This window comes from Cryptomeria japonica, chromosome 3, assembly GCF_030272615.1.
Source record: "Cryptomeria japonica chromosome 3, Sugi_1.0, whole genome shotgun sequence".
Taxonomy (NCBI): Eukaryota; Viridiplantae; Streptophyta; class Pinopsida; order Cupressales; family Cupressaceae; genus Cryptomeria; species Cryptomeria japonica.
In genome coordinates, this window is record NC_081407.1 from 550,979,388 (window position 1) to 550,991,406 (window position 12,019).

Below are 12,019 nucleotides of genomic sequence, written 5' to 3' on the forward strand. Positions count from 1 at the left end.
CTAGGAAATTGTAATGTAATCATATTGGACCGACATGAAATTAGATTCCTTTTATAAGGACATCATGTCTAGGGTTTTAGGTTGTTGATGTGGATATAGCGAAAGTTTATGTTGTTGCTAGGGTTTAAGGTGATTGAGGAGTTGGAGAGAATATGAATGTGTAGAAGATTGAAGTAATGCTGGAGTGCATTAAGATCAAGCTATCAAGGATCTAACCAAGAAATCTGTGCTATTTGCTACATCAAACAATTGTTGATTACTCACATCTTTGACAAGTCTGTAGCCCTTAACCGGGTAGGCCCAAAAGCCTTTTGTAAATCCTCTAACAAGGTCGTTCACATCTATGGATCTAAAATCCTCTAGCAAGGTATTCTATAATCGGACTTATCTCCTAATAGAGATTGAGATTCCTAATAGGATCTGTTCTGGTAAAGAACATTGTAAGACCTTAACCGGTCTGGTTCCTATTCTGCAGATAGTTACTTGTGAGTTCCATCTCACCATGGTTTTTCCCATTTGGGTTTCCATGTCAAAATATCTTGTGTTACGGTGTTTGTGCTTCTGTGGGTGAATACATTATTAGCTATTTGGTTTGCATGTTTGTTAACCGATTTGTCTGTTAAACTATTTTATTGATTTACTGCTAATGTTGCAAAGTGTTTAAATGCAAAGATTTTTGGCATACTAGTTCACCCCCCCCTCTTAGTGTTTAAATGCAAATATTTTTGGCATACTAATTCACCCCCCCTCCATAATTTGACTTGCTTTCTTTAGTATAGAAAATCCTAAGATTTCCTTCATGAACCACCGTTTCCAAACTTTTAGGAGGAGCTTTACATTGGGAATTTAGGATCATATTTCCATTCTACTTCAGACTTCCATTGGTTAATAACAACAAAGGCTCAGTATCCAAGATATTACAGTCCTACGCTTCATTAAAGTCTTCCTCATTTTCTTTATTACTAGATGAAGCTGAAGCATCATCATAGGAACTCTCATCAACTTTACCCTGGATGATAGGACCAACCTTCTGATCCCCTAATTCAGATGTTTGAACCTTTTCTTCTTTCCCATGCTCTTCCTCCTTGTTGCTTTCTTTATAATTGTTGGAACAATTACAAACAGATTTTTCAATGTTACTTTTTACCCCCTTCTTTTCCTCATTTTCCATCTCGGTCACTTCCTTCTTAGGGACAATCTCTAAAGGTCATTCATCATTCTTCCCTTTCATTTGCCATTTCTGCTTCAAGTAGGCAAGATTTCGCCCAATGACCCGACTTTTTACAATGAAAACAAACAAACGGGAGAGATTCATATTCAATCGCTTGGGTCCATTTCCCCAATTTAGACAGGATCTCAATAGATCATTTGATTAACATTCACACAAATATGAGCAAAAACCAACCTTGATTTAGCTGTTGTCATCGGTCAATTGAAAGAAGTTCACCAAATGATCCTGCGATCCCTTTAAAGACTTCCTCATTCTAGAATTCCAGTGGAAGGCCAGGGAGACGCATCTGCATAGGTGCCAATACAAAAAAGGACTCATCTAGAGGTAGGTTAGGAGCCATTTTTGTAAAGCCAAGGTTGACTTGTCGAACATCCATGGCCCTTCACAGAGTGCTTTATTCATATCTTCTTCATTACTAAAGGCAAAGGAAAAAAAACCCTAGGCAAAGCCACCACATCCACTTGACCTTTAAGAATCCATTTCCTCCTTATGAAATTCCTTACTACATCAATGTTAGGTCAAAAACCATCAAACCTTCCCACTAAGGTCATAGCTAAGCCAGACATAGTAAAATCAACCAGCTTATCTGGAACAAAAATAGCAAAAACCTTTGTTGCCTGATCAGAGATATTTTTAACTTCCAGAAGACTAGATTTCACCAGAGGCCTGACTCCAAAAAGAGCAGACCATTTCTTTTCTTTATCTCTATCATGTGGGTCCCCGGTTTTGGAATCTTTATCTTCCACCGATTTGACTGTCATCTTGTCCCCCTCGGTACACTGAGAAGCCTAGGGACCAGCATGATTACCAGCTCCACCCACAGAAAGACTGCCATCCCCATGAATTCTGTCATCCCCAGATTTGAAATTTGAATTTCTTGCTCGTCGCTCTGCTTGCCGCTCCTCTCCACCCATTTTTTATATCACTGCCATATTGGGCATTTATTTGTTATGTACATGGTTTATTTTATTATTGGTTATTCTTATTATTTAGATTCTCTTTTTACCCATTTGTGTTATTTAATTATTATTTATCCTACCTGCCCTATTTTACTATAGGTTGAAAGATTTGGGTAGGTTAAATAATATTATTTTATATTTTCTTACCTCGATTGTGTGCATGGCTGATAAGAAATATTATTTAATAGATTATTTTGATTGCTAGAGATTTTTGTATAGTTTTGAATGAAATATTATTTATTGGGCTTTCTGAGCTTTGTGAGGGGTTGGCTTTTTAGAGAATTTTCTGCATTATTGGATTTTTTTATTTTCTTGGAGGCTTGGTTGATTTGGTTGGACTTTGGTTTGGATTACGCTTCTTCAAATCGTTTGCCATCACTTCTATCTCCAGGTTAGAGATATTTCTTCCTTCTCTACAATTTTGATTTTGAAAGAATGTAAGCATTGTGTTTGTGAAAATATTGATTGCAAGAATGGGGAGTTTTGAAATTGTTGTAAGAATTATTTTTAAGGCTTTGGGAGTAATGTATTTCATGGTTGTTTCTTTACATTTTGTCGTGTATGGTTTTTATATTAAATCCTACCATTTTCGGGGGATTTTGTATTCTTTGTTTGATATGTGCTTGGAGTAATTGGAGTCTTTGTGGCTTATGATTGATTATTGCATATTTTCTACCAATTTTTTCTGGTTATGAACCTTGTTCTATGTTAGAGGCAATTGTATTTCTTCCTGTATATGTCAAGGAATTATTCCCATGAGTGTTCCGAGAAATTCTTATCATGTTCTATGCTAGAATACTTTCTTGTGTTTCAAAATCCCTTGGTTTGTTATTGTAATGCGACCCAAATGGGTTAGCTTTCGCATCAATCTATATACTTAATGTTTTTGAGTTTTATCATTAGTTATGGTTCCATTTTTTGAGATTTCATCTCAAATGCATTAAAACTTATATTGAATGCACTGAATCAATGAAAGCGCTATTTTGTTGAATGAATGCATTGCAGAAATCTTTATATGCGCTAATCTTATATGTATATTCATCATTCTTTTATATGTATGTGCCAATCTATATTTCAGTCATGCTAAAACACTATGTAAATGTGCCAACGTATCTAGTAAAGGCACTACAAAATGACTTATATGCTCTAAACTGCAAAGTGAATGCGTTGTTCTAGGTTCCATATGTGTAGTTCTGGTTAATGAATGCATTGTACTATTTGGTGAAGGCGCAATTTTTCCTTTTCAATTATATTTTGGCCATTTTGATCTTTTGTGTCAAAGTTATGTGAACTGTTTTGTACCAAAGGCAATATTTGATATCCTTGTGATTGCCAAAGTTGTATATTTCTTAGTATGGTTATTTTATTATGTTTTAGCTCCAACAAGATGAATTGTGCCTTGTTGTTGAGGTTTGCATTGAAATGGCTCCAGCAAGATGGTTTATTCCTTGATGTAGAGGATTGCTTGTGATGGCTCCAGCAAGATGATGTGTGTCTCGCTATAGAGGGATGTATTGATTTGGCTGAGCAAGAGGATAATGCCTTGCTCCTATTTATTAATTATTTTAATATTTGAGGCTCCTGGTTTATTATATGATTTGGCCTATGACTTTTTAGCTGTTTTTTCTTATTGCATATGTTTATGTGAGTATTATTGTGGATATATGTATTTGTATGAGCCTCCTTGTTGATGTTATTATATGTGAGTACCCTAAGGTCTTGAAACATGGTAAGGGGGAGTGGGCTTCCATGTGATGGTCGGGGTCATGAGAGAATAGGTTGTCAAGAGGTTCCTTGTAAGGATGCTTGAAGTCTAGACCACCAAGAACACATTGGAAGTTTTTCTTTGATTTAAATAAGTGACAACCACAATAATTAGTTAGATGGTTCGGGTAATTAGGATTCATCTAAATAAGATAATAGAATGTATTTGATTCCCCACCTCATAGCCCTTGAATGGAGACTCGGGATGAGCATGAGAAGGTCATGGAGATGACATAACTAAACTCCCTTGATTCTCTCATAGGTTTAGATGGTTCCACATGTCTATCAAGGTGATGGGTGGATATCCTGTAGTACCGGGTGGAGATCCTGATGTGTATATATTTTTTCCATTCTAATTGAGGATAGCATGTGAGGACACTCTTCCTTACATGTGTCCTTATTCCTTATGCATGATTGTTGAGTTGCCTCTAGGAGTTTCATGCTTTCAATTTAGCCACATGATGTGATTGTATTATTGTCTTTGTGGTTTACTATTAGTTGTGGTTGTAGCCTTGTTGAGATCTCTTTGGTTGTTAGGTGTCAGCTTAAGTCTAGAGTGTTTGTGGGACCTTGTGTCATCTCCTGGAACAGGGGGGTGGTTCCTTATGGTTCCACATGCTCAAGTGGTTTGATGCCTTCTTCCATTAGGATGTTCTTCATTGGATGCTCTTGTGTGTAGATGTGTATTCTTTGTCTCTTCAACTATTGGATGGAATTTTAAAATAGATTGATGTAATATGATTCATGTGGCATTTATATTACTAGGATTCATGGGATAGTTATATTTGTAGAATGATAACTATGTACTTGATGTAAGAGAATCTTGTATTCCAATGTAATGGAAAAGGATGTAGTAGATTGAGATCATGATAGGATATGTTGTTGTAATTCTTGTTTGAATCTATGTTGTATCTTGGATATTGATTATTTATGAAAATAAGGATTTTGGATTCTTGGTTGAAAATGATAACATTGGTTTAGTCTGAATGGAATTAGAGTATATGCTTTAGTAGGGAAAGAAGTTACTTTCTATTTGAACACATCTCTTGGAAATGGTTATGTAATTAGAATTATGATGTTGTTGAAGGATTATTCTTATTAAGGGAAATAAATTAGCTATGGTGTAGATGAAATTGGTATTATAATTGAATATCTTCATGGTAGTTAAAATAAATGGATTTTCTCTTATGATGTTGTAAAAGTAAATGATAGGAAGAAATGTTAGAAGGTAATAGTTTATGGTAGAAACATGATTGCTATGTTCTTAGTATTTCTTATATTAATCATGTTAAGATACCCTAGGGAATGTTAATTGATGAGTTGTATTTATTTCCACTTGCATAATGTGTTGTTATGATTATTCTTTAAGTTGGATTTGTACATAATTAGTAGATGGATGTTTAATGCATCCCTAACCTTTTTCACAAGATGAATAAAAGATGATCAAGGGATAAGCCTATACGAAGAACACTGAATGAAGGGCAATGGGGATAGTAAGAAGAAAATAATCACACATTTATATATGAATGTAACTGTTATTATAGATGACATAGTCAAAAGGAACATGTGGAGATCAAATTAGAGAAAAGATCACAAATGTGGAAGCTAAGAGAAGGTGTATGAATAGTTTAATAGAATGCTCAAAGAAATGTTATCTCATGGAATATAGTGACGACAGAGTCTCTTACTTGCAGTTTGGAGAGATAGAAAGCTTGGAATAGGTTATAAACAATCCATCCATGCATGCCAATTTTGTCAGATGTTGTAGTTTGAAATGCTCTCATTGATGAACATGTTGACTGTGGAATCATAGATCGAGCACATTAAATGTGTAAGAGAATGCCTGAAAGCAATGTGGTATCATGGTATGAACACAAAATGAATTTCACAAGGAAGCTCTCCAATATTCTTCACAGTTCTATGTCGTCCAATGCTTTGCAGTTGACTTAGAGCGGTTTGGAGTATAGAAAGAACAAATCCATGAAGTCGATAGCATGAGGACCCCTTAATTTTCCCTACACCTGCACATTATTTAGGAGGATCCACAATGCTGCTAAAGAAGAGAATTATGTTTAAGCTCTTGAATATTTTGTTTTCTTTTTCTAAGGCTTGCTGTCTAGATACCCCAAAACCCGTGCTTGAATGGGAACCACTTAGTTGACTTGTCCCTATGCATTCTGACTCACTACCTTGGTTGAGATAGGTTCGAATGAGGTGCTTCATCTTCTTTCTTTCACCAATCCATGACAAAGATTCAATGCATGCTAATTTTTTGACATAATGTTTCGAGGAAATGTGACAACATAGACAACGTGCATGAAGTGTTTGATATAGTGCTGCAAAGAGATGTCATATCGAGGGATGAGATGCAATGATTACAATATATATGCAGGAAATGAATTTTGAAAGGAAACTCTCAAAACCTCAGATTAGTGAATTACTCTTGAACATATCTTAGCATATGGGATATGCTATCAAATGGAGGACCAATGCATGAAACTTCTTATATTGCCACCGGATAAGATCCCAGCAACAATGTCTCACTACTCATAGCAAGTGCTCAGAGTAGAACATTAATACTACAGAAGAGTTGTAAGGATTCATTAGGCTTCCTCATTGTGTACTCTCATGTTGATATCTCACAACTCAATGAAGTTATCAACGATGAAGAAAACTCGGCTTATGTTGATCTTCTTCCTTGTGGGTTTTCTATTCTCCCACCTAGATCTCAAGTTGAATTTGATGACTCAAACAAAGAAAATGGAGTGCTTTTAATAGTTGTGATTCAAATATCAATGAGCACTTACAATCCTCGGAAGGCAACGTTAACAACGGGATCTGTGAAGACTGTAAGCAACTTGATATCCTAGCATGGTAAGCTTTGTTTGTGTTTTAGTCATGCACAACAAAAGCATATGAATGCACATCCTATGGTATGGTGTAGACACAACATAATAACCGTTTTGCCAAAATGCCTTATATAAATGTTGGTGTATAATATGGAATAATGCAGGGTGGCACAAATGGATTTGTTGTGTGGAAGCATAGGTTGATGCACAAATATGAGAAGAAACCAATGAATTACTAAAGGATAGATTAGAAGATAAGATGTCAATGGTTTTAAAGTATTTCTTTTATTTTGAATAAGCTCTAGTTGGATCTTCAATACAGAGGCTTGAGTTGATGAAACATCTTATTCACTCTCTACTATGTGTTAAATGTGTTTTTTTATATGAAAATATGTGCCAACTCTTGCTATCCATGGAAAGAACTTGGAGAACAAAATATTTGTATTTTAAAGGATGCATGATGGATTAATGGATTACTACATCACACATACAATGTGAATTCATGTGTAATGAAGGTATCAATAGGTATGGGGTAGCTATACAATGAAGGTGTCCAACTTTTCTGATTTCATATTGTATCAAAAGGATGATATGTGTGATATGTTATGATGACAAATATTTTTCAAAGACAATTGACAAACATGCAAGATGGAATGATGTCTAGTTGACAAAGTTGTAGTGTGTGTCTTTCAAAGAAACATGTTGGTGAATAGATACTTTATATCAATAATGGAGGTACCAACATATGGATATTTTGCAATACACACTCCTTTTCATCTTTATGGAGACCCTGGAGTTGTCTTATATTTTTGAATGGATAGATAAATGTTTGTGTTCTCAAATGGTTGGATGGTGAGATGATTGAAAGTAAAAATGAATTAGATGAAGACAAAGAAGTACTTCAACATAACTCATTACATGGTTATTCATCAAAGCTTAAATTTTTAAATTCTCATTTGTAAAAGTGATTTAACTTACTTATTGTAACTAAAGATAGAATCTGAACTTGACTTTTGTAAAAGGTTAGTTAAATGCTAACTTGTCATCGAAAGGGTAGTTATCCTAAGTGATTAGTTAGGTGGTTACAAAAAGTGCATATGGGTTGGTTATCAAGGTAAGCCTATAAATACAAGGACTTTGCATTGTAAAGGGAGACTCTTACGGAGGGGAAAATCTGCAGAATTTTGTAGAGATTTGGTTTTCACATTTAGTATTCAAAGCTTTTGGACTTGTATATTTTCAAAAGAATAACCAAGAATACATTTGATTCGTATGTATTGGATGTGTTTATGTGTTATGATTATCTCTTTATCGTATGTTAAATTGATAATCCTTTTGTGTATTGGTGGAGTCCATTGATTCTCTATTCCAAAATTTATGTAATTGATGAATCACATCATTTCTTGGTATCTGGAATTGTATGTGTTAGTACAACTTATTTCTTCATATGTTGTGGTTTGTTGTCTTTCTTTCATCATCCTTGCATATATAAAAATTGTTTTGTGCTTAAATCCCCTTTGTAGCTGTCATCATTTGTGAAATCCTATTTGGTGTTTGTAGTTGTGTGTGTGAAAAGTGGAATAAAGTATACAAGCTATAAGACACAACACTTCAATTAAGTCATTGCATTCATCGTTAGATAGATATAATCATGAATATAAAAACCATAACAAATCGACCTATTGTCTTCTAAAAGATGTGAGTATAGACTTTCTCTCAGATTTCTCTAAGCAATACCAATGACTAGACTACACCGAGACAAAGGATTTAATCTATTGAGCACAAGAATAACCTAAATGTATGCAAGATTAAGCTAGATGAATGAATATTAAGCTAGATGACTTAATATTAAGCTATATGAATGAATATTAAGCTAAATAAATGAAGATTAAGATTAATAAATACAAGCAATAACGATTAAACTAAGTATGCAAGAAGCTAAACTAAGATGCAATAATCTCAAAGAACAATATCTTCAATGACTCCGAAGCAAAAACTGCACAATAACAATAAATCTCCAGGGTGTTTTGAATGAGAGATGAAGGTTGAATTTATAGAGATTCAAAAGAGAGACCAATGGTCAAGATCAATTAACAATGAGCAATTGAGATTCCTCAAGAAAAAGCACAATTTAGGATAATTAAAATAATTGAGAGACCAGATTCAATTAATCTTGAGATAGATTCCAATTATAGCTTGACTAAATGCATTCAGATTATAAGTTTGAGTTTGCATTGGAGATAAATTTAGTTGATTCCATGCACTTGAGATAAAAATAGTCGATTCCATGCACTTTTCTTTAATTTGCTCAAGATTTTTATTTAGAAAAAGGCTTTTCAATATAACTGAACCTCTTTCTTCAAAAAAAAGCTTTAAGTTTTACTTTTAGAGAAGACGGTTAATTCAATTTAACTACTTTTCTGATTTCTCAAGTTATCTCAATTTTAGAAGAAGAAACATCTTAAGTTTGATTTCTTCTCTTAATTTAATTATTTTCTTCTGTTTTCAATTTAACTCTTTCTTTTGCAGATTAATTCCTCTTTTTGTGATAAATCTCTTTTTGTAAATTAATTCCTCTTTTTGTTATTAATCTCTTTTTGTAAAGTAATTCCTTTTTTTTATCATTAATCTCTTTTTTAAAATTAATTCCTTTTTTTATGATTAAATGGCAAATTTATTTATTAATTAAATATACTAGGATATTTAATTAAATAAATAGGATAACTGATCAAAATGATTTACTTGGAATGATTTAATTAATTAAATAAATATTTAATTAATATAGAGTGATTAATTTGCCATGTAACATTAATGATTGAAGAATTAATTAATTAGGTACTCAAGGTTGATTTAATTGCCTTTGGTTAAGACCTTGGTGATGTTATTGAGATTAGGGGCCCATTTGTTTAGGTGACCATTTTTAGGGTATTACATTTGCCCCTCTTTGAATTAATGTGCAAGCAACGCGTTGTTTCAAAGAATAGTTGATGTTAAATAGGTATCAGTTCTGAACTTGATGGATCACAAACCGATGAAGAGTGAGATGTTCAACTTAATGAAGTGATGAAATTGAACAGATTGATTGCAAGCGATATCGATTGTGAACTTGATTGAACTAGGACTGACAAAGAGAGAGATATCATTCTTGAACTTGATTGATCAAGAAACGAGCATCGACCTTGAACTTGATTGAACTAGATTGAGTGAAGCGAGAGAAACTGATTTCGAACTTGATTGAACAAGAATTGACTAAGTGAGAGATAAAATTGATTTTGAACTTGATTGAACAAGAATCAACTGAGTGAGAGATAAAACCGATTCTGAACTTGATTGAACAAGAATCGATTAGCAAGAGAGAATGTCTAGCTTGATTTGATGTGATGAAATTGAACGCCGATTTTAAGATTGATTCAGATAAGGAGAAAAATTGATATGCCCCTAGAGATTTCTTTATTTGACATTGAAGAATCTCAACTTGATATGGCGTGATTTAGTTAAGATGCCCCTAGTAACAAGGTTTAGTTGATTTTCTTTGACTGAAAATATTTCTGCTCGACTTTAGATGAAGATTTGAAAAATTTCTTGACTTTTGATCATGATAATCATTGAAAAGATATCATGAGTATGCCCTCTCGGGAGCGAAATCAAAAGATAGCAAGGGTACAACGATTTGAGGCAATTTTTAGCGATGATAATTTTGAGCATGAAGATTGATGTAAGAAGATTAAAAGCGGAGTGGATTTGAGAATTAAATTGAGATTTAGAGATGATGTGAGTGCCAAACTGATTCAAAAATAGTCTTGAGGATGAAAGTGCTAGGTGGTCAACATTGTGAAAATTTGACTAAAAAATTAATGTCAAATTTCGATTTCGATCCCGAAAATGGACTCAAGCCAGTCGATTTAGCTTAGGGTACAATTTTTATGTCCATCAGAGCAAGTTCAAAAATTAGGGTTTGGGCTATATAAGGGGTTCAATGTGTCATTGTCAATTAATTTTTATATCTCAAAGTTTAAAATTTGAAAAATCTCCTATGAAGAAAAATGGCAATTCCAATTCAAGAACACCGATTCAAGTGCTAGAGATGACATAATCGACTACAAAACTATGCCCCAGCAATAAGTGATCGATCTTTAGCCTTTGCATTTCTCAAATTTTGATTTTTTTTGTGAATTTTGCATTTTTAATTCCATTTGAAGTCGTGGTTATCGTTTTATCATTCGGTTTGTTACTGTTTCTCATACGCATTTCTGTCATTTTGTATTTCGTCGTATGGGCATATAGGGTTTATCATCTGGTAGTCACCCATGAATCATACGAGAGTGTTCTTGTGAGACCATTTTGTTGTGTGACATGTTACTATTTGTCGTATGATAGTGTTCAGTCCTGCAGGTCATAACCATTGCTCATACGAGTTGTTGCTTGTCTCTAGAAATTTGTATAAAAAACAACAAGTAGTTTTTAAGGTTCAAAGAGCATTTTTTGATTTTGAATATTGTATATTTGGATTCTATAGCATGTTTATCACATTCTTAGTGCAAATTTGATCACGTATTGAAGATTGATATGTTCGATTTTTTCAGATTTAGTTTCTTGATATTTAGTTTCGGTGTACATTTTCACCGACAATGAGGCTAGTGCGTGATTTATCAAATGCAGAGAGAGGTCATATTGGTTTGTGTGGATTCGGATACCTATTATAGATGCCTAATGTCTGTGTGAATCATGGTATGTTGACCACTTTAGTTGAGCATTTTCATTCAAAGCATAACACCTTTCATTTATTGGTTGGAGAGATGACCATCACATCGGAGGATATATACATGATTTTGAGGATTTTGTTTGCTGGAGATAAGGTGGATTATGATTCTACTCCACGACTGGGTATTTTGACATTGAGACAGACATTCCATGACGAGACTATTCTTGATCACACTATTACATGGGATAATTTGGTGAGAAGATATGGTGCACAGTACCCTTTGTCTTGCATTTTGGCTAGTATGATTGGTTGTTTTGTGATGCCTGATAGGGGACAACAAGGATTTATATGTAGTTGGGGTAGGATGCTTGAGAGGTTATTGACTCATCTAGTGAGATTAGGGTGGGGATCATGCTTACTCACTCATATTTATCATGAGATGCATGAGATTGTGTATTGGGAGGGGAAGAGCATGGCAGCAGGTGTGAGTTTTATAGCTATGGGCATGGGAGCA